This window comes from Clinocottus analis, unplaced genomic scaffold, assembly GCF_023055335.1.
Source record: "Clinocottus analis isolate CAN_PGR_092001 unplaced genomic scaffold, fCliAna1.0.p SCAF_3, whole genome shotgun sequence".
NCBI lineage: Eukaryota > Metazoa > Chordata > Actinopteri > Perciformes > Cottidae > Clinocottus > Clinocottus analis.
The window spans coordinates 7668178-7692432 of NW_027176042.1; the positions used below are offsets into that span (position 1 = coordinate 7668178).

The window sequence follows — 24255 nt, forward strand, 5'->3', positions numbered from 1 at the left end:
TTGATGGCGGCTCGTCTCAGATGTCCTTGCGCAGTCCATTTACACTAATGTTTATCAAGTGTTTTCCATCAATAGGACTGTTGAGAGCGTAGTCTCCCTCTGAATATGTCAATAATGTCGATCCAGCCGCTGTCCCGTCAACCCTTGTCCATTTAAAACAGCATCCCGCTTTGGATCACAAGATGACGTATTGAATACGGGTTTGGAAGAAAAGTTTGACATACTCAAACGTGTTGTCCAATCACTCAAACTGGTCGATACCACCTCAAACCTGTTCCACAGGTTGAGCCGAATGTCACTGAGGAAATATCTTCTGAGCAGTTGACACAATATCAATCAGGGCAGAGAGGCTAGAGCCCGACTCTGCAGAGTGCCTTCCTTCCCGGCACCCATACAGATAAGGAGTAATTACTTTCCCAAGCAATCGCTAAGCCCTGCCTGTCCTTCATTTATTTGCTTGCAGAAAGTTTCTCCAATACAGAGCCTTGTGTTGCCACCATTTACATACGGGAGCACATAGTTACTGGAATTCAATATTACCCACTGGAATGGCCAACCGTTCCAGTGACGGTCTCTTCATTGCCTCTCCACCCACCCCTCCTCATCCCTCGAGTCCACACAATCTATAAGTCTACCGATGGGTGGGCTGTTGCGGTCACAAAACCACACAATGGCTTTAACTTCGAAAGATATTTGAAATGTCGGGGTCCATGTTCAACACAAAACAGAGGCTGCAGTTACCATCGTGAAGAAAAGACAAAGAAGAAGAAGAAGAAGAAGAAGAAGAAGAAGAAGAAGAAGAAGAAGAAAGGTTTAGTGTGACATGGCACGCTTGTGTGCATCTTCCAGAGGGAGAAAAAGGGGATTCATAAGCCCCGTTACCCAGGAAACCTGCACTCTTGTTGTCATATTTCTCATGTTCTGCTATGTGTCTGGCTTTTTTCCTGCAGTCCCCCCAGCCACGGCCCCCATTAGGGTGGACCATGCCATGTCGTGACATGGGAACTCTTATAAACGTGTTAAGAGCCGAAGGCATTAGCATTTTGGACGCTGCTGAATAGGGCCATTTGTTCCTCTTCCTGTGCCTCCCTGAAAGACTCTATTAAAGGGAGGTTTAGGAATTGCTCTGTTTTGGACATATTGAAGTTGGGGCATCATTGAGGGAACATCCAGTCGCAGATTTTTTCCTTGAAAACATTTTTAGTTACAAATTGACAAATTATTAAATAATCCAAAGTCTGAACAAAACAAATTCACCATTTTCCAAGGTTTTAGGCATCCTTGCATAGTTTCAAGAACCATTGATGTGTTTCTGCTGCCTGTTAAAGATTGAAGCATAGACTACAGATGCAAATACCGCATGCTTAATAGTGTTTGCTCCACTATTAGGCTACCATGTGAGTGAATGGGGGTTTGAATCAAACAGGACAAGTCAATATGGAGCGGAATGCGCTTCATTTATGACCTTTTATATGACAGAGGACAAAATAGATCACATACCCAAATCACAACATATCTTTTACCCTTGTTTTTCACATAACTGCAGATGTGACGTGTCCAAAAGACAGAAGTGCTTAATAAATTCCACCTTTATAGCTTTTTAGGAGGCTGGAAGCATGCGGACTGGCCGCTTCATTCACGAAAGGTTTCGATTGATCTGTGATTCGCTCTCACACTGTGGTCGCAGCAGGATCTATGGTCAGTTCGAGGCGGGCTCGTCACTGTCTGGCATCCATTCTGGCTTTAACTCAAAACCTCGAACAGTTTGTGTGTTGCATTTAGAATGACTGCATCATCCATAATGCATATTCCACGGCCCTGCCTAATTATGAACAATGGTCGGTACGCTGCATCTTGGCAACGTGCTCACACAATAAGCGGCTTTGATTCTCCATCAACACTCGTCTGCGGTGTCTGAGCACTCTGCTGCGGATCCAAAATGAGGTTATTGAAGAACACAATTGATCAAAATGCAAGTGAACTCGACACAGTATCTCCGGCCAGCAACACCCACATCAATGCATTTAGCTTTGGAGATGTTTATGTTGAATATATTTTTTTGTGTTATTTTTTTTTTTACTTTACTAAAAAGAAACATAATCCTCACTGATATTGAAGATAAAGTCTGGTTACTTGAGAGCAAAAAGGTAAGGAGATGTCATAAATGGTTTAAAAAGTCTGTGTTCCTGTGGAACAACCTCTTGTGTTTATTTCAACACCCTCATAAATATTCCAAGCATGTCTAAAAAACACATCTAATCTGTATCTTGGCAACTGCTTTTTGAGGCTGCATTTGTAAACAGCAACACTATCTAGTGGACATGTTGTCCAAGGACATTTAAAAAGATTAAACCACAATTTAACTACTTGGAAAACTGACTGTAGCCAATTATGTGATTTAGTTTTTCCCATTTTCATAAAACTAATGAGATTATCCTCACTGGTCAGGAATCAAAGGTAGCGAGATTAAAACCCAAAAATGTTGAGCCGGGCTGATATCATTGGCTTAACAAAGACAGATTGATATCAAGATATGATATGGGTAGCATATTTCACATGAGAACAAAAAGAGTGAGCTCATTCTTTTTTTTGTAAAATATCCTCCTTTTTTATCACCTCTCCTTGATAATTAAAACTGAAGAAATATCTGCTGATATATCACCTTTAAGGCAATTCTTTATCTGACTGGCCCCTAACAGTCCAGTTTTAGTCCTAGCCTCGTCATGGGGGATCGATCTTCTGCACTATGAGTATTGATCTGCAGCAGGTAGGACAGAGCGCAGCCACCGGGCTAATCATCATCAATGACGCCCTATTTGCCAGTCACATTGGATTCAGCAGTCAAATATACGGCATGCACTGTCCGAGGTGAAACCCTTACAGATCCAGAAAATTCGAGCAGAAAACCAAGTTCATCCTCTCTGCTTTACTTTATAGTCAACCCTGTAAGGGTCAAATAAGAACGAAATGCGCAGATTCTGCCATGACATCAACTAACGGGCCTGTACCGAAGCCACACTGATCTAATTCTACCCTCAGTGTGTTATACAGTGAATGTACAGCAAGCTCCCAGGGGCATGCAGGGTTAGATTACTGTGAAAGCCTATTGATTTGTAAAGTGTACATTTGGAGGAGGTAATGATTGTGCCCAAAACCAGGGGAAGGGCTACCCACAATGACTGCAGGCCCTTCAGTAAAGAGTTCATTTGGGTGGCTGAAAATCTATACTGCACACTACAGTCCCAACATGAAGGGGGTTGGACTCTGTCCGCCTTTGCATGTAATTGGAAAAAAGATGGCCGCGTAACGCTACTCAGCGTGACAGAAGAAATAAACAAACTTGATGAATGTGCCTTGTCGTGACCCTCTATTGATTTCCAAATATCGCATTTAACACTTTGAGAGACAGAGGCGATGGATCTTCATTCTTCTGAAGTCACGCATGCAGACAGTGACTGCCCCCATCTTTTGATGCTCGGATGGTCATTTTAAAAAGGTGCTGATAAAGCTATTTGATATAAGTTAAAACACAATTAAGAGGCCATAGATAGTACATCTACAACTCATCAATTTTACCAGCCCCATCCCCCCCGTCCATTTCACACCACTATCGCCACTGTTTGACTCTTCCTCTCCCCCCTCCCCACCCTCCTCCCGCCCCTCTTCTTCTCAATATTGAAACGAGTAAACAAACACATCTTTTCCGGGCCTTTACATGAAGATAAACGAGGACAAACTCCCCAATTAGCCTCCTTTCATTATTGGAGGGTGGTTGAAAAAGGGGACGCCACTGCGGAAGGCACTTGCGGTGGTTCTTCACTCCACAAAAGGTTCTCCTTGTCCCGCATCCTGCTATAAAGCGGGAACAAGGAAACCGTGAAAATTCCTCTCTCTTGAATTAATTCACATGTTCACCACCCCCCTCTCCGAGTCTCAGATGAGCCTTCCGAATGTGCCGAGGCAGCAAGAAACTGGGGACAGCCATTAGTGTCCACAGCAGCACAGCTCTAATGATGATGGCTGTGGACTTGCTGCGCTGTGCATTCTGGGCGCCGGAGCGCCTCGGCTCTGGTCAGACGGGGAAGGATTCTCCAACGTGCTCTTGTGAAGATAGCCGCCTTTGCTGCGTTTACTGGGTCAAGACAGGAACCGCAATGGCTCAGGACGATATTCCTTTGACGCAATAAAGCACATACAGCTTTGATCAGGGGTTGTTGTTTTGTTTTCTCTCTATATCTGTCTCTCTGTTTCCCTCTCATGTGAATGTTGTACATTGTTTAAGTCCTCACCTCGCATCCCTTGTTCTACAAATAAGCCGTGTGAAGGAGAAGCATCTTGACAGACAGGAAATCAAAGCAACCCTGGGCTTCTAACAGGGTACAGTTTACTGACAGTGACATAGAAGCAAATCTATGCCATCAGTCTGATGGCCCCACCTCCTGCAGCAGGAAACTGGAGACGTGCAGACTTATAAATCAGCGAGCGTGAGTGTGGGGGGAAGAAAGGCCATTTTGATACCATTTTCACCACTTACTGAGCAAAACAAATCCCCCTCTGGTTCCTGGGGCTTTTTCAGTCTGAGCATTATAATAGGATCCCCCACCGACCTGGAGCTATGCTTATGGTCGGCTTCGTCAGTATTGCCACCCAATTCACAGAAAAGGAGACGGACATACGTGACTCCACTGGCAATACAGGCGCACTCCCAGCAACAGTATGCTCCTCTAGACGTGTCCAATGTGAAGGACGGTCTCTATGGATGAATAGCCGTCACTCTCAAGCACCACATAGTCCGTGTGTTTTGCCCATCTCTAAGGGAGCATGCACAAGATGTAGGAGGATCTAGACCGAGGAGATTAATATGATCTTTTTAATTTAGATCACAGCTTCACCACCATCAGGAGTCCAACTGTTAACCTTGTGCTTGAAGGACAACCCCCTCTACCACCTGTATGAAGCTTTACTGGAAGGAAATACTTCAATGTCCATTCCATCATCAGCCTCAAGTAGGACATGTGTTATCATTTATGAAAAGACCAAAATAAGCACTGTAAGCGGGCTATGAAATATAAAAACAGCATCTGTATAAGAATGATTCTGTCCTCCACCCTTTGGTCCATAAAAGCGGTCCGTCACTGTAACCAAGAACACTAGAAGTGGTTTCCACTACGGCTGCATGATAATGGCCAGAATCATAATCTTGATTATTTGTATCAATATTGCGATCACATATCTTTTCGCTAGTGTCTGAAGCCTTCACTGAATTCACTGAGGTATTATCTGTGCGTCTCAATTACAGATCAATATTATGAAACAGATATTGTTTAAATATGTTCCTTGAATTTGTACAGATTTTTTTGTTATCTCCAACATGGTGTGTTAAAGAGTGCAAACGGCGTCCCTGAAGTACAGGACAACATGTAAGAAGGGCCTGGGTTTCAGCACATCTTCTGCTGTGATTGCTGTAAAATCCTCTCTTCACTGTGACGCTAGCATGCCTTTGTCAACTTACAAACTGAGCACCAGTCTTTCTTTGTGAATTTAAGCTACACTCCTTCAGACACAGACAGACACACACACACACAGATGCACGAGAACACTCAATGTTTTCCACTCAGTTTAAATTGTTCTATACACTCTCGTCGTGTAGCTAATGAGAGGAAGGATGCTCGCTGACTCCGCAAACTGAGGTGGCTGAAACCGACCCCGAAGAGGACCAGCTTCGGTCTGAACCGGGTTGAGAAATGAGGGTGGCGTGAATGAGAAGAAAATATCGTCCATGTGCACGAAGCTCCTTTGAAAGTATCTCCGCACGCTCACTGCAAAGAATGCCGTCTGTTCTTTTATGAAGAGGAGAGGTGTCTGCCAGAGGCCTGGCCTTCACGGAGAGGCACAATGCACAGGGTTAATAGCAGTGCTTCTGGCACACTTTCGACCCCGGCTAAAAATCCATCACACTGCAGGTGTTGAATTATATTATGTTAAAGGCGTAGGTGGGGGAGGGAGGGCGCAAGTATTAACCAGGCCTCTGTGTGTTAGTAAGAACCATTCGACGCGGAACCACAGAGGAAGACTCACCTCGTAACCTTCAAACTATCCCCACCTCTTCCAATGAGCCACAGAAGGAAGCGAAGCCATCTGTAACTCTGGTTTCATCTGCGAACGGGGAGGACCCGGGGCTGCTCTCGTCGTTCGGGGGGAAGGGGGAGGTGATCCAAATGTTTCGACAGCAGGTGAGTTAAACCACACGGCAGAGCCTAACCCCGCCTGTGCAGGCACCAGTTCAACAAGAAGACAAGAACACGCACCCTGGGGAGAGGGGGGGAGGGGATCAGACTCGTGGACAGACCTCCGCGACGGCATGTTGGCCGGTGCTTCACCCCACTTCACACTCTGAAAAAGGATAATCACAAATCCGCGACGCAGGGTGTAAACTGTGCCTCAGCTGGGCCAAGCGGTTGTTAGAAGAAGGGATTACTGAGGTGTAAAAAGGTTTAGAAACAGGAGGTATGAAATTGTTATCTGTGGCGGGCGGAGGTCGAGGGGGGGCCCCCCACGCATGAATTAATCAGCTGTCAGGTAACTGACAGGCCTCAAGGCTAATGGTGTCAATTATATGTGCTTTCTGGGGTGATCTCTGCAAACATCCCGTGTCAGACTGTCAAATCCTGTGAGCACCACGCCGCCCTCCTCCCCCTGGTATTATCATGACCCCTGCGGAGCTGGCAGTCTCGACTGTTGACTGTTCTTTGCGAGGTGGATAAATCACAGGAGTGACACCAACATGAGTTGAAAGTTCCAGATTAATGTGCATTTCTAAAGGGAAAACGTATGTCAAACAGGTGTTATCCCCCCTTTTTTTCATGACACGGTAGCCACAGGGGATATTGAGGCCCCCCATTTAAAGAACTACATATAAAAATCTGTCTGCCTTATGCTGTGTTCACACCAAACGCGACTTGAAGATTCTTCGCGTTGCTTCTACTGCGTCAGTTGTGTCGCGCCACAAAAAAAGGGTATTGACACCAAAAGCAGCATGACAAATCACGCCGCCACAAAGGGGGTGTAGCTGCTTTTTCCCGGGAAAAGAACGATCTTTTCCGCTATCGACTTTAGAAGAAATAACCACTAGTTCTGCTTTATACTTGATGTGGATGTCACAAAAATGTCGGAACATCAAACGCCTTCGCGTTTGGGTTTATAACACCATCCGTAGCCGCACACAGCTCAGTGAATTTCACCAACTCCAGGAACTGCGTCTGGCTTATCAAAGTAAAACTAGTTACCGTCTCCGTCATTCACCATAGAAATAACCGCTAGTTCTGCTTCATACTTGTTGTGTAAATTCCCCAAATGTCAGAACGTCAAACTCCATCGTGTCTGGGTTCATAATATTATCCGTAGTCTGAACAGCGTCTGAATGACGGTCGCTATCAGCGCTACTTCAGGGGGACCGGCAGCAATTGGATTCAACGACAGGCGGAGCCTCTCAGTGCTGATTGGCTGACGCAACTATGAGTATGACTATAATTTCAACTCGCACGACAACATGTCGTGCCAAAAGCCCTGTTCGCCCCGCGACAAACACGCTGTTTGCGTCGCCTCAAACACGTCTTGTTGCCTCAGCCGCCGGAAAAGTTGCATCTACACAGCTTCTACGCAGCTGTGCATTGACTTTGCATGTAATCTAATCACGCGACCAAATTTTGACGCGTTTGGTGCGAACACAGCATTGTAGTTCAAGAGCCCCGTGTTGTGTAGTCGCAGAGCTCTGATGCAGTGTGGTCTCAACCTTGGTTTTTCTCATTGTTCGTTTTGTTCATCATAACACCATTCTGCACAACATTTTTTCTCCTTCACTCCTGATTAATTTGCGAGAAAAGCCACCACACATGACTGACTACAATTTAATCTGCAGTTTTTGACAGAATTTGTGAGACTCTGTGGCCGCTGTGTGGCTGCGGCGCACTCTGATAAACAAAGTTGGACGACAATTTTCACAGAGTAATAACCCTGCTCCTGTTATCACACGTTTAGCAGATGCAAGAGAATTAGAGGCAAAGCCCCGAAAAAACTCTCTCTCTCTCTCATTCTCTCTCTTTCTCTTTCCCTCTCTTACTTTCTCTCTCTCTCTCTCTCTCTTTAATGAATCACGGCGGCCTGAAGTCAATATAAATGCAAATGTCAAAGTTTAAGACAACGCCCCGCCGACACAGCCGTGTCTTAAGGAGTGGCGACACGCTGCCCTGACGTCCTCGCCGGGAAGATGGCGAGCAACAACTCCACGGCCGGGAATTGGGAAGGGTCAGCAGAAAGCCACTGAGCAGTGAGAATCCATCCACCCAGAGCCTCCCCTCAAAAAAAAGCCTCTGTTGCATGTCACAAGAAGACTGATGGATTTCCAGGCTGAAGCTACGGGATATCAAAGTAGGATTTCGCTTGGATCACCTCTATTGATCTGTTTTTGTTTCTCAAAGCTGGCGCTTCGAGCCTCTAAGCCATTTCAAATTGGCAAAGCTCTCGCACAGGAGTGGTGTGAGGTTTGTTCATGCGCACGCTCGGGAGGTTTGATGGAGCTAAAAAAATTCTGGCTGGGACCGATGTGGATTTGTGCCAGGGCATGAAATGCTGCAGACTGTAGTGAACCCAAACCGGATTCTGACACATGCCTGCTGTTGTAGGAGAACCAGCGCAATATTTCATCGTCTATGTCCTTTTCTTTAGCATAAAATAATACAAGTCTCCCTAAAACTATTTGAAACGAAGAGTAACACAAGCCCAGATAAAAAGCTTTTTGATTGATGAATGTATTAGCTGCAAGGCACTATTTATTTATTAATTTCTTATCTATAAAGTATTTTCTCCTCTTATCATCAGGATTAATCTGAAATAAACATATGTTTTTTTTTCCCACGACATATCTGCAATCCTCCAACAAAGTAAATTAGCATTTGGCAGTTAATCATGTATTGCCTCTGCGGCAGAACAATGTCATCATCATGTATTTGTCTCCATGCGCCCCTCCCGCTGTGAGACTTTTACTTGCGTTGTGCAATTTTGTTAAGTTCACCGTATTAGTTTATTTACAGACATTGTTTCTTTGTCTTGCCTGCTCTAGTCTCTTCATACAACACACACACACAGAATACAGTTGTTTTCTCACTTGGGATCATGGCAGATAAAAAAGAGCCTGCAGCTGTTTGTTTGTTTTCTGTGAAGGAACACGGCATTGTTGCCATTTCAAGAAGGAGCTCAAAAGACTTGTAGGAAATCGGCGAAATAATTTTACTATTGCCGTCTGTTTTCTACGAAACGACAAAAGAGCAGTGAGGTTTAAACAAACAAAAGGCATGTGAGGTGTCTACCTGTACACTATCCATTCAATGCCACAACGCTACAGTGTTTGCTCGCTCTTTTTTTTTTTTAAAAGGACAATAATTCCAATTATATCGGCTGGCATTTCCTAATGAGCACTAGACTCCAAATTAACCTTACTCTAGTAGTTGTGTTCAGGAACGTCTGCGTTATACTGATTAGCTAATGCAATTAAAACAGCATTTACCCGACCACTTCCCTCTTGAGCGTTCCAATGAGTCAATTTGTGACTAAAAGGCTCAATAATATAGCACCCAGCCATTTCCTGTAAGCTTCAGCATCATAGCAGCTCAACCTGAACCGCAATGAGAGCCCCCCCCCTCGACGGTCGTTGAAACTCCACTGTAAACCGAAGAAAAATGTTACAAGGTGAAATCATTTGCCAACCGAATACGAGGCCATAAAAACGGGCTCTGCAAGAAGTCTCGGTTTATAACCCCCTCCACCCCCACCCACACAAAAAAATCTGGAGTTGTATAAATAATGAGGTCAAGAAAGTCTGTGGTTCATAGCTGGTGGTCTGCGGGTCACACTTGTAAAAAAAAAAAGAAGAGAGAAGAAAATGCAGAATGTGCCCTCTCCCTCCCCAAGATGATGAATTAATTTGGATTGGTACCAGCTTGGCAAGATTCTCGCACTAAACATTTGCTGGATCTGTGGGTGAGTAAATTAAGAAATAGACATGCTGAGCGTTGGCTCTGTGTCGAGGCCCTAAAGGAGGACTGCAAAGACTTTCACAGGTGATCGCAACATTAAAAACTGCTGAAAGTTGTAGTGGAGGAAATGAATCAGGTTCGGACACAGATAAAAAGGGCCGCTATGTCCCTGCAGCAAAACATTACAATGGGTTACCGGATGGCCAAGACCAGAACATGGCTTTAGTACCACTCTCTTTCTTCTCAGTTTTACATTGTAAATAAAAGGTCTATAAAGTCTCCTGTCCCCATTAGGGTAAAAAGCGGAGGGAGTTTGTTTGTCCGCAGCAGCTATGATCAAACCTAAATGACAATTTGGCCAGAGTGAGTCAACGCAACAGCTGCGACTGGATACGAATAAAAAAAAGAGGAGGGGATTATAGTCCTCGATCGTGTGTTTGCCCACTTTGCAAATTGACCACTCAGCAGCACGTCCTCTTTGTTTCATGACTCTAATCAAGCTTGATCGCTCTCTAATCTTCCATTGGAGGGATAGTGTTGTGCTGGACCCCAGGGCCTCGCTGGACCGGTAAACGGGCTCTCGCCATACAGAGCGGACGCCCGGGTTTGCGTGTTCGCACCAAATCATGGCCCTGCAGTAGGCGCGGGATCCCAGCGGTCCACTTACAGCACCGGCCGGAGCCCGGTGCGGCGTAATGAGGTCCCCCGGGGGAAGCCTCTGGACGTGGAGCGCTGCTGGCCCTCACTGCGGACCCCGTCACACTGACACATATTGCTCACCTACTTCCAGACCGATTGCCACATTGTCCCGTAAAAAAAAATGAAGAAAAAAAAACAATGTACACATTTGCAAGGTATTATATCACTTTCTGGAAATGTAACGCAAATGTATGGTGTTCTGTGAAAGCCGGAGGGAGTTTCCTGACTTTTATGGACCCTTTTCACGGCAGACATTTTGACATGTCGTTTTTTTTTATTCATAGTCCCATAATACCACTTTGAGGTCTATATTTGTGGGATGAAAAGTCTCGACTGCCCTGAAATTTGGCACATTCATGCCCCCCGCCCCCTTAGGATGCATTGAATTAACTTTGATGATCCCTTTTCATCGAGCGGCACCATCAGGTGAACAGTTTCACTTGTCCATGCTTTGGTTTATGACTGAATACATGCATAATGAATTGAACGCAGTCTCAGCTGTACTTTGTGTTTAGTAGGAATGAGCAAGGAAACCATTATCTGTATCAATTCTACCCACTGAATTATCTATATCAAACTTGCAGTGGGCGGGGTTTAAATGGGAAGTGGGTGGGGCTGAACCAGAAGTCGATATTTAAAGCATGAAACTGACGTGGGTTGATTATAAGTTCATATATTTAATAATTATTTTGAAATGAATTGATAGAACAGCTTCTGTAGTGGGCTACACAGCAATGTTTTGGATCTCCAGTGTTTACAGCTCGTGATGATCACTGTGAAGCTACCGTGGTTGTAGCTTGCTTTCCTACAGTATCCTTTTGTTCTCTTTTTTTAAATAGAGGCAAAGTTTCTCAAACACAGACAAAGCAGCCGTTAAAGACCTATGCATGAATAAAACACGGTCGGAAATTCGAACAAAAATAATTAAAGGAACCGAAATATCGTACTAAATATTACACGTTTGAGAGTTTTTAGGGCGTCAAGTCAATCAAACAACTGACTTTGGTTTCTGACAATTTGGGTCAGTGGGAAACCGAATGAGCTGTACAGCATCATCGTACGAGGCGTGTTTCACTTCTGTCCCGGTAAGTCCTCTGTGTCCCCGCTGCCTGTCACATGTGTCCTCCTTCATCCCCGGTGCCCTTCACTTCCCTGTCCCAGGGGGGGGGTCCACGTGCAACCTTTTCCAAGTGTCCACGCACAATACCCTTCATGGGACACAAAGCCAATGATAGCGCGCTCCTCTGTTCCATTCTCTACATTTGTCACTTTTATTCCTGCAGCCTTTGTTCGCCTTACCTCTGTATGCATGAGTTATCCCAAATTGAGCCCCCGCAATTGAAATGGAAATCACCCCCGTTTCCCAGTGACTTGAGGGCAATAACTTCTTACTCTTTGAGGCGTAGGTGTCATGTTTGTTGTTCCTTGGAGAATCTCATGGTTGTATTGCCCTTTTCACCGGGGTTTTTATTTTTTTGATTCAACAGCAGCTTTGTAAATCGGAGCAGGCATGTAAGAATGGGGACAACACGATTGGAAAATGGGTTTTGAAGCTGACAGCAATGCACAGTGGGATTAAAATTCTCCTCATAAAGCACCATCGCGGTGGTTCTCTTTAATGGTTATGCTTGTCATGTGAGCATAATCTAAATTGATTAATTAAACATTACAAAGAAAATTACAATTCTTACGCCATGTGAGGCAGGAAAACAGCACAGTCTTTGCACTAAATCCAAAAGAGGACGAAATACTCTGGGGGAAAGAAGAAAAAGCCTGGAGAAAGAGATAATAACAAGTGCAGACTGTGCGATAATGTGGTCACTTCTGAATGATGGCATGTAAACACTAGGCATTACAGAGAACACGAAAAGCCTGAAGCCGGATGCCATCGGCAATAACTTTGGGTTAAAAAATGCCTCGAGGGCAACTGCTGGCCGATCCATACCTTCAGTGCGTGACACATTGTGGGCTGGTGACCTCTCGCCCCCTCTCGCTCAGAGAAGAAGCATCGAGCGTATGAGATAACGCTGACCTCACTGCAGGTTTGTCCTTCGGTATTAACCGCGCTGATAAATTGTCCGTGAGACGCCATTGATCACGTTCACCCGGTGGCCCCCGAATGACGCAGTGGGCCGTTAAATAAGAAATAGACCTTGATTCCGATGATAAGCACCTCTTATCTTTGCATCTCCTCCCCCGCATGCCGGGGAACCATTTCCCGACACTCCTCTATCTATACCTCAGAGCCGGTCGCAGGTGTCATAAAAATAAAATGATCCAGGAAAATAAATATGCGCGCTGCCGGAGTGCAGGCGAGGATATGAATATTTCATGTCGCCAAACACATTTCCAGCACACAGCGGCTCGAGAGAGCCTGCCCTGACTGTCACCGGTGACAAACATGAAAGAGGAGGGCTCGGGTACGGCGGGCGTCGCGGCACTCTCGACTCTGCCCGCGGCGCCGTGATTGCTTGTAGTGCCGGAGCCTGAGCTGCGCCCCAATTAGGGCCCGCCAACGCGCTACTCAACATCTCATCTCCGCCTTGTATCAGGGAAATGTTCGTCATAATCACAGCTTCGGGTTAAGACTTTATATCCGTGGACCGGTTTGCACAGCTGCGAGGAAAATTGATTAAAATACATGTTAGAGATATTGCTTTTTGTTTTGCAGCAACACCCATGAGGGTCGGTAACATGGACGCTTAAATGGACACTCAGCCTGACGCAGCGATTCGCTCCTGCTCGCTGTTGTTGAGACTGCTGTTTTCTAATCTCCAACAGCCATCTGATACTGCAGATTCCATCTGACAGACTGAATTAGAGTCTGAAATTGCTTTGCTGATGTTCATGAAGAGATGCGTCCAGTGCAGTCGGCGCACCGGTGAGACACCTGAGAACCTTTGGGAGGCAGTTTCAATGCACACATGAATTTCTATGACGGGATCAATCAGAAACTCTCTAAATCAAACAATCAAATGCAGGTTCCAGTCTCCCCTTGGCTCAAACTTTCGCCTGTATCGTATCACCGGGGCACACAGGAGGGAGGGGGGAGGGGGTGCATGCCGAATCTTGATACGCATCTTTCAATCTGCACCCTCAAAGCCCAGGTCTACACAGCGCCAGCACAAAGAAAGGGTTTCTGTGTCTCTCCACTCTCGAACCCATTATCTCGCTCGCGTACACTGGACTACGGAGCGCTCACGCACACGCGTGCGCGCGCGTACTGTACGCGCAGTGTCTGATGCTTCAGCCTGAACACAATGCCAGTTTGAGACGCCTGTGTAGGAGAGCTCAGGTGTTCTTCGTCACTCGCCTGTGTGACCGAGTCTGTTGATGCCGGCAGCTTCCCTTCACTGGCTCCCTATCCATGTGAGATCGGAGTCCGTTTTAAGGGGCTTTTGATAGCTTACAAAATTGTAACAGGACAGGCTCCTTCAGTGTGATATCCTAATAACCTCAAACTCCATCCAGGACCGGAGACTGTTCACAAGCCTCGAATTCACCATTTGGCTCTCACTATCTTGTGGAACTAGCTGTGACGCGAGAGGGCGGAGCTAAGTTACACACTGTGAAAAGTGTAAACAGAATATGTCAATCACAAGGTAGCCACGCCCTAAAGCAGACCCTTTAATGAACATCTGTATTGCTGTATGCTGTATTAAAGAAGACTTGAAAACTGGAGATTGAGACATAAACTCCTAGGAAATCAAGAGAAAAGTAGTCATTTTTTCATAGACTTCTATACAACCAGACTTTGTTCTTTTTGCACGACCCCTGCTGGAGAATGCAGGTTGAAGGCACTCCCACAGTGGCTTCATTTTCAGAAGCGGAGCTTGCCTCATCAGGACTGTCCGCTCGTTGAATTCGACCCTTCATGTCGATCTCAACACACCTGTAGAGGCTGTGACTGCATCCTGCACGAATATGGCACTACCGTCCCACGGACAGACATTTAAACAACTGGCAAAACACCCAAAACCACTTCTGTGGTAGTTCCTGCTACAGTAGGTTTCTCCAAGACACGACACATATGCAAACTCACAACGCGACACAACACCAGCCACACACAGTGCACCACATGGCTTTTCCTATGGTACCACCTTCCTCTGGAATAACCTCTTGAGAATCATCTTTTATTCGCCCCAACTTTCAGTCAATTCCTCACTCTTTGATTACTTCGGGCCTGTGACCATGAATCGCCTGGCTGTTAACCTTCATGACAATTATCAAGCCTGAAGTACCTCATGTTTCACTTGCCGACGGGAATACTGCAAACTTTCTGAATGCCACTCCGTCTCTCTGCTGTGTCTCTTTCTCTTCTCTCTCTCTTTCTCCCCCTCTCCCCTCCACCTTGCTCACTCTTTTCCCTCAACCTCACTCTTTAATTATCTCTTTCTCTCTCTCCTTCTCTCATTCCAGATGTTTGGATCTGGATACGGTTTGCTTGCTCCTACCTGTGTGAATGCTGTGCTTGATTGAGCTTTACCTTTCAGCGCGTTCTGTGTAACCCGTCCTCTTTCCAGATCACCCTGCCGGAGAAGAGATTGTGTGGGCTCAGGTTTGTCTAAAGTTGCTCGACATCCTCCCCGATCCTCATTCTTTCCCGGTGTTTACAACTGTTCTGTTGTCATCCTGACATTTAAACTGTGTTGATCGATCCCATTCTCACAACATCTGTTGCACAACCTCCAATTTTTGTTTTCCTCCTTAAAAGTTTTTTTAGGGGGGGGGTTGTGCCTATCCGAACCAAGTCTTGGGAAAGAAGGTGTCGTACGCTGTTCAGGCTGTAAAGCCCCTTGGGGCAATCTTTTGATATTGGGTTATGTGAATAAAATTGACTTTACTGCATATTCACAGTGGCTGCGACTGGGTGTCTCTCCACGTACGAGTGGACATTCGTTGGCGGCGGAACACGGCAGCGAATGAGCCGGGCCGCAGCTACAAAGGATGTTCTGTTTCCAGTATTTTGTAATCTAAATGATTAAAAAGGCTGAAAACGGTCCATGAAATGCGTCGGGCCGGTGCTGCATATTAAGTGGACGAGAGTGTGGGGGGTGGGAGCTGGTTGACACGGACCGGCAGGGAGATGGTCGACACTTTGCTTGTCCAATTACTGGCTCTCGCTCAAATTGTTTGGTGAGAAGCATTCGACCTACTTCTGGACACAAAGCACCACTGCCCTGAATACAGAGAGGCTGGGGACCACGTGTGATGACAAGTGCCATTAGGGGCTCTCGTCTTTGGCCTAGAAATGGAATTCGGCCAACGTACCTGATGTGGGGATAATCCCGACTGCGAACACCCGAAGAAGGTACATGCGTCGGCCTGACGGTAGGAACGCTGGGCGACTCGAACGGGATCTCCTCTTCTTGAAGGGCAGCTTGAGATGATTGCAATCACGAATGGCAGTCTGACCTTCAGAAGGTCTTTACACAATAAGCAGCAGCAGGATCAGTATTAGCGCTGCTAAGTTCTATTAGGGGTGTGTGGGGGTGTGGGGTGTGTGGGGCGGGGGGTGTTGTCGTCATTGAAAATATACCACAAACTGTGCTACAACAATATAGGCCAAGTCAATTTTGTTGTGAGCCATAACATAAAAAGAAGCATCAAAAGGAATACAACTATAAGAATACGGGTAAACTATGAAACACGTCTGTTTCCTGGGATTCCCCCTCAAAGGCATACTCTATAATGAGACACTACACCACAATGCTGAGGAAACATTTGAATTTGCAGCACAAATTTGCATTCATTGTAAATATTCATATTGAGGGAATCACTGTGTGATCACTCCCGATGTACAAATGCAACACGTTTAAGCGCACAAACCCGATACACAACCGTTCCAGTCCGCATCCGCCTCCCCGTCGATGACCAAAGTTCAGGAGGGAACCACCACCACACCGAAACTTCTGATTTGAATATCACAATCATGAGATTTTTATTTAAAATGTATTATGACACTCATCGTCGCCGCACCACTCATTTTAATCTCGAGTCCGGCCCTCTTTGCATTTGTGCCACAGCAATGTGTCAAGAAAAGCAATGTCATGACAGCATGGAGAAGGGCAAAGGAAAGAGGATGAAGTCACTGTTTTTTTTCTCAAATATGCATTGTGAGTCCTTTTCAAATGACATTGGAAAAGAAAAAAAAAATCTGATATTTCTTAGTTAAAAAAAAAACAATAATACAAAAACTTTCTGTGCTGTTCGAATTACCGCACGTTACCTTTTCACAGTTAAATAATCAATCTGCTGTATTGGCACCTGCGGACATTAAAAACAAAATCTGCACACAAAATATCCCTGGAGCTCAACCACCAGCAGGGCTTCTCCACACAAATGCTCCCCCAACCCCTCACTAACCAGAACTATGCCCGTGCCCTGCACATGCAGGAGGAAATGCATGCATTTACACACTGGATGACAAGGTTGTGATTCAGCTCTGCGGCTCAAGCGTTCAGCACGAGAGCCAGAAGAAGAAGAAGAAGAAGAAGAAGAAGAAGAAGAAGAAGAAGAAGAAGAAGCAGGCTGAGTTTACGGACACGTGTAATGGGGCAGCGTGGTGGTAAACAGGAGGAATCTCCAGCCAGGGGATTTATTACAGGCAGTCAGAATATATAAGACACCAAAAATAAACTATCATCTCAGAGTGATATCAATTAATACTTATCAACTCTAGCAGTTTAATTAAACCCTTGAAAAGCTTCTTTGTTTTTCCCCGCTGGAGAAGGGGGATAATTGTGCCCGTGCAAGGTGTGTAAACCAGGTTAAGCTAGTTTAGCCCTCCACCGGCTCGTCGCTTGTGACTAACCTGCGATGATTTAATCCACGCGTGAACACGTTACGACAGCGTTACAACAGCAGCAGTCGTGACTAAAGTCGTCCCCCCTCTTTCTCCTTCTTCACGCGTTTGAATTAATTCCAGTTTTTCCACCGCCCGCCACGCGGAGGTGAGACCTCCGCGGTCCGCACAGGTGTTCAAATCCTGGCAACCCAGTCGCGAGCTCCGCGGTCAAACGCTGGAGCTGGCAATTTGTAACAAGTGCCACAGAAGTAACAACACGTATTAAAATGGGCGGCAATGTCAAATACACTCTTTTTTTGTCTTCTTTCTCCAGTGATGTAAAATGTAATTACCAACAGGAACACAGAAATGGCAACAACAACAACAACAAAAAAACTCACCTTCAGGTGCAACTCATGTCGGAGCACACAGCCGTGGATAAAGTTGAATTGTCTCCACAGCCGCTGGAAGAGGGGGAGGAGAGGAGAGAGGGAGCGAGGAGAGGAGAGGAGGAGAGGAGAGAGGGAGGGTTCACCGTGCGCGTATCGCGGCTCTGCCTCGCAGTGGGTCTGAACCGGAGTACCTCCCTCCTCCCCTCGGATGCTACTATCGCTTCACACACACTCACACACACTCACACGCACAAACACGCACAGACACGCACACACCCCTCCGCCTCTGTAAAAAGAAAAAAAAGTAATAGGGGTTTCTTCCTCCTCCTTCTCCTCCTCTTCCTCCTCCTCCTCCTCCTCCACCACAATGACAGACTCGAAAGAAAAGAAGGGACCCTATCGCAGTCAATAGGTTTTTACAAAAACCCCATGGCAACTCGGAAAAACCGCGAGCAACTTCCCCGCGTCGTGACCGGGTTAAAGTGCCCCCCACCCCCCAACAACAGTGACAGCGACATTATTCCCACCGAGCTTCAGAATGAAGCAGGCCTATATATATATATATATATATATATATATATATATATATATATATATATATATATATATATAGTCTGCTTCATTTTGAAAAACTAAATATTGACTATTATATATATAATAGTCAATATTTAGTTTACTCATTCACATGCGTGTTTATTTTACTAGTAAGTAAAGCCCTTTCCTGTCTCATAACAGTCTCACTACATATTCTGCCGTTGGCCACTCATACCCGCCTTGTTGCACAGCTCCATCTGCATGAGTGTTGCACGTTTGAGAAGTCCCGATCCCCCCGTAAAAGTGTCCACAAATATTAAAGTGGTGACAAAGAAGGAGAAAACAAAAGGCAGACTGTCCGGCTCGTGGAGAAAAGAAGGGAGTTTATCTGTGACTCTTCTCGTTGTTGAATGTTTCCCTTCTTCTTTGGGATCCTTCTCCTAGTCACATCCTGTTTCTCTCAAAGACTACTTACAGGGGCCGACTGTGGCTCAGTGGTGAGCAGAGTCCTCTTTCATTCAGAGGATCGGCGGTTCGATCCCAGGCTCCGCGAGGCCATGTTGATGTATCCTTGGGTAAGACACTTAACCCTTCATTGCCCTTTGGCTGCGCCTACGGTGTATGAATGGTTGGTAATCCTGATGATGTGGCACCTTCATGGTAGCTCCTCTCATCAGTGTGTGAATGGGTGATGTTGTGTCAAAGTGCTTTGGGTGGTCTGAAAGACAGAAATTACATTTAGATCAGTGGAGAAAATAATGTTTATTTTATCGATATTTGTTTTTTATTTTTCATGATGAGCCTCGCCTGACCGCACGTCCCTGCTGACCCGCAATCACTGGATACTGTAACTGCTTTGCTCAAGGGCAGCTCTAACCACATGCTATACCGCCTGATCGGATATGTACTTTTACAATATTCCATTATTAGTATAATATTTAGTATAATATTAGTTGTTACAAAGTGACCTTCACTCCCTTTCTCTTCATCCGACAAGAAACAACTTTAATTGCAAAATGTTTTTTTAGAACGTTAGTTGTGTAATTAATGTTAACTAAAGAAAAAAAAGAAATGACCATTTTTGCAAAGTTATTTTTAAAGTGTCTCCTTCAAAATGACTGACAAAGCGCCTCTTACCTCCCTGAGAGACTGAGAGGCTTCTTAAATGTGGTCCAAAGCAAACATAATATTCATGTATTCAATTGTTAATATTAAAAACCGCATTGACTTCCATTGGATGCTTTTCACCAGTGTTCCCCATGGACCACAAAACATTAGTATTTATTAATAAAAAAGACTAATTAAAACAGAAACAGAAAACAATGATATCTTGGACAAAGTCATAAACAAGTAGCTCCATGTTGTACAGTTTTTAAGTATAAATGTACTTGGTTACGTTGCGCCACTTTAGGCCTAAACAGTGTCACAACTCGGATGTGCCTCATCAGAGACACACACACTCATGATCAGTCGATCTCCATGATGAACAATAGAAGATGTCATTGGAGATTTGATCAGGGTCACCAAATACATTCGCAGAATTTTTTCTATTGTCTTTCATTCAACATTTATATCTGCAGCACACTGTTGAGCCACACGAGGAAGCCTGAATCTCCGTATTGTTCAGATAATTGTACCCTACTTATACCCCTGAATGTAATATGAAAGGCTTGCATTGATTACTATACTATAACGTCTTTTTAATAATTTTCCACATGCTATACTATGATTTTTTTTATTTCGTCATTATAGTTAACAGGCTCTTTTTTTCCCTCTCATCACTGAAACGAACGTATAAAAGTTTTTTAAAAAAGGAAAGAAATTGCACAGTATAGTATGTCAAACAAGTACTAAAATAAAATACAAATTATCCCAAATATCCTTCTACAAAGATAAATACAACACTTGTGCTGGAGTATGTGCGGTCTCCACCATCTACTACCAATAACAAAGGCTGGAATACAGGATATGTCTTTAAAATCTTTTTCTTTGCTATCTGAAACAATAAGTTAAGAGAGAAAATGATGTCATTGTGTTATATTTCGTAAGTATTCACTGGTGTTCCCATATCCTTGGAGTTGGTCCAGCATCACTCTTGACTCGCAGGCGGCTGAGCTGCTTCTGAAGAGCATCCCTGTGGTTCAGCAGCTGCTCCTCCAACGTTTTTTGGAGGACGGCGACACAAAGACGCAACACATTACAGACACACGGTCAAACATGAAAACCCTGTCGTTTGACTGTTGCAGTTTCCAGCTGTGTACAGCCTGTAGTGTTTCACAGGACCACCTCGCCTCACCTTGACGTCCTCGTCTCTATCTCCTGCTGCTCTTCCCCCCCAACACCTCGTGTCTTTTCTTTGAGAAAGACAGTAGATGGGGCTGTGATTTAGGCTTCAGGTATTCTGACGTTGTGGACTTTAATTTATTTCAATTCAATTCAGTTTGTTTTGTAGAGCCCAAAATCACAAATACAAGATTTGCCTCGGAGGGCTTTACAATGTGTACTCATGACATCCCTATCCAGGACCTCACATCGGATCAGGAAAAACTCCCACAATAGTAGATGATGGTAAAAACCCTTTCACAGGGACAAGGGAAGAAACCTGAGGCAGAGCAACAGAGGAGGATTCCTCTTCCCGGATGGACAGATGCAATAGATGTCATATGACCAGAATAAGCAACGTAACAGTGTTACAGCACATTACCGTGAATCAGAAAAAAAACATGGTATAACCCCTCCCTAAAAAATAAAATAAAAATAAAACGTGTTAGGTATAAAATGAAACATAATAATCAGGGCTACAATAATATATAATCCCCATGTACAACACAACTAAAACAATACAAAGGGTTAGGGCTTAAAGGGCTACTGAAGTCAGAATGAAAGTAGGCTCTTTGCTCTCAATATTCAACAAAATTAAACATAAATCCCACCCCTTCAGCACAAAGAGCAGGTTGTCCCGGTTGGTCCAACGTTCCTCCTCTTCCCAGATGCAATCCATTGAGGAACAACAATACACTCAGCATTGACAATGAAAAGCTTATTACGAACTAATGTAAACTAGATTCTGTTGTGTCTACTCCGATAAGGTAGGTGGCGGTGTGCAATCCACCAAAAAACACAAAGAAGATACAACTGAAGGCTCGTCCATATGGTTCCCGAAATCTCGTTAACATGCAAACATCAGTGTAATGAAGCAGAATACATAAAGTCATCATGATTTGGAGATTCAAACCAGCCTTTGTGGACGGAATAAAAGGTGGCACATTGGTAACATCTGATCTCTCTCGCTCTGCTGTCCTCTTTGAGTTGGATTCTGTATTTCTGAGTCACACGATCTAAAGAAAGTGTAATTTCTTGAATATATTTTTATCATACGTTGCTGTGACGTAGTGCTCACTTATACAATTCATATTCACCGTAATTATTTATTTGTGTGTGGGATATTTAATTATGTTATTTCTACTGTTGTTTGCTGTCACCACTGTGAGCTGTTAATGTTAAATCATCTGAGGTAATTTGGTCAAAATGGTTGTTTTTACATTGTTGTTTGGTCCTATAGTGTCTTTTGAAAACGTGAATATGATTCATAAATTATGCCCTTACTTGCGAGAAGCTAAAATTAGCCAATAACCTTTATTGGCCAGTTCTCGTTCTCTCCCTAGCAATTTTTTAGGTCTGTTTTTTAATAGGGATGTTGTATTAGACTGCATTATGAAAACATACGATGAAAATGTTTATGCACAATAGATAAATAAAGTAAATGTAAATGTACTTTAAATGTAAAGTAGATACATTGTCTCAGCACAAACACATTACAGCATAAAAAATGACCATCATTCAACACAATTTCATCAACATCACTATGAGGTCTTTCCAAAAGTGAGTGTTTCAAGCACGGCAATTTGTGTCCACTGTATCGGATTGCGTTGCGTTAACAGGTGCTCACGTCGTGGTGTCAAGAGGCCGTATATCAACACTGTTCACTCCCGTCATCATAATGCCAGCCCTGTGTATTGTGGACTAATAGTCTCCGTGGGGATGTGTGATTTTGGCACCTTTTGACAGCACCGGATCATTAAGAGCTTTTTGCATCAAGGAGAGGGCAGTAAAGGTCGGATGGGAATCAATTTATCCAATAACCTCAGACCCACGGTCAGAAATGGAGAGGATTTCCAGCCTGGAAATGGCGAGGTGGAATCTTCAACACAGCCAGACGTGCTCCCTGGCATTTCTGACTCAGTGGGTCCTTTTTGATTTCATATCTCTTTGTTGTCCGACCAAGTGACCGGATACAGGGCCAACAACTAAAAGATTTGGTATTTAATTAAAAAAAAGTGTCTTCTTGTCAGCATCAGGAGACAGCTGTCACCTGTGCCGTGGTCTGGGATCAGTGTCACTGTGGACCTGACGCCTGTCTAACTTTAGGTACACTACTACTACCACTACTTGTTGTATAGAATCCTCCCTCCCAACATACCATAGCGTCCCTCTTGCACCGAAATGTTATTTATGTGCATATTTCAAATTTGATCGGTTTAGTTGTTTAGTATACAGTATTTATCAAGATGCAATATACTGTAAATGCGGTTTCAAAGCCTTTCAAACGGGGGCTGGCCATGGATCTGTGCTTTAACATTGTTTCACTCTAAACGGTGAACCTCCTTTCCTGTTTTTTGTCGCAGATATTTCTCAAAACAACAGCAACTGGGACTCTCTCAGGACCAACTGGTTGACATCAGGAGGACACCTGAACAGGAAGGGGTCGCAGCACAAACAGAGAGCCGACTCAGGTTGTCTTCCCGTTCGGTCCACAGCGGATTCGTCATCGTCCAACTGGCACCACAAAGGGAAGACTGAGCTCCTCTCTGTTACACAAAGAGGGGAAATGAACAGATTGACTTGAATCCAAATAACCTGATTTGGGGTATCACAATCACACTGAATGGATTACATAATAAGCTTGACTGAACAATAAATGTAACACGATATCTTTGTGAGGTGCTCCGTGCTAGGGTGAGTGCTCTTACGAAATCAAATTAGATTTGGTGGAACATCTGCTTCCTTTTTTCTTTTTTTTTTAGCGGGAACGGCCTCTTCTGTAAGCGGTAAATGCGATAGTGTAGCTTCAGGCCTCGTTCTCGGCTGACCCTACGGAGGCCCAGGTTGAAAGGTGCAATCAATTCTATGTAAGTTGATTGAATATGTTCAGTCCAAAAAAAATATCCCAGAAAAATGCTGGAAAAAACACATTTTCGGACATTTGTCGTACATAAGTAGAGGGTTTTGAAATTTTGAAAAAGATTTTTAAACTCTTTTCGTTCGTCTTTGTCTGCGCGGTTGAAGTGAGTGAGGCTGAGTTGGAAAAAAGTGATGTCACAACCTCGTCCCTGTCAATCAAATTGACACCACATCCACACAATCTTGGTTGAGCAAGTTCACTGGGTGTTGACGTACAAATACATTAGACATTTAATTTTAAGAGCAAAGGTTTTTGATTTAAGAACTATGCTGTTTTAATTGTAGCCCCGAAATTCTAGTTACAAACGAGTAATTTGCTCTCAAAACATAAGATGCAAATAAGATACAAATCCACCTTCATACTCATGCATGACTCGTGTACTATGACCTCAATGTAAACCAACACATTTCTGATATCTGATCAGTCTGCATAGGCCAGTACCAAAAATATGTATTCTGAAGCAAAACCATCTCATTCAGGTCCTGCTTATTTTCAGAACCAGCCCCAATGACATGTTTTAGAGGGTATAGTTCTTAAGCTTTCCCACAATCTATTAAAATGCTGTTCCTT

At 44.4% G+C, this 24255-nt stretch overlaps 1 protein-coding gene across 5 annotated transcripts in view; it reads right to left on the reverse strand.

Annotated features, from left to right (window-relative positions):
* Window positions 1–18176, reverse strand: part of chl1b (cell adhesion molecule L1-like b) — a 62054-nt gene extending 43878 nt beyond the window's left edge. For 4 of the 5 annotated variants that reach the window (XM_068595267.1, XM_068595265.1, XM_068595266.1 and 1 more), the window contains exon 1: window positions 17919–18176. The gene's annotated coding sequence lies outside the window, so the exon portion shown is untranslated. Of the gene's footprint in view, window positions 1–17544; window positions 17738–17918 lie in introns of those variants that run through there. The other variant, XM_068595263.1, reaches the window with a different exon arrangement.
* Between the last annotated feature and the right edge of the window lie 6079 nt (window positions 18177–24255).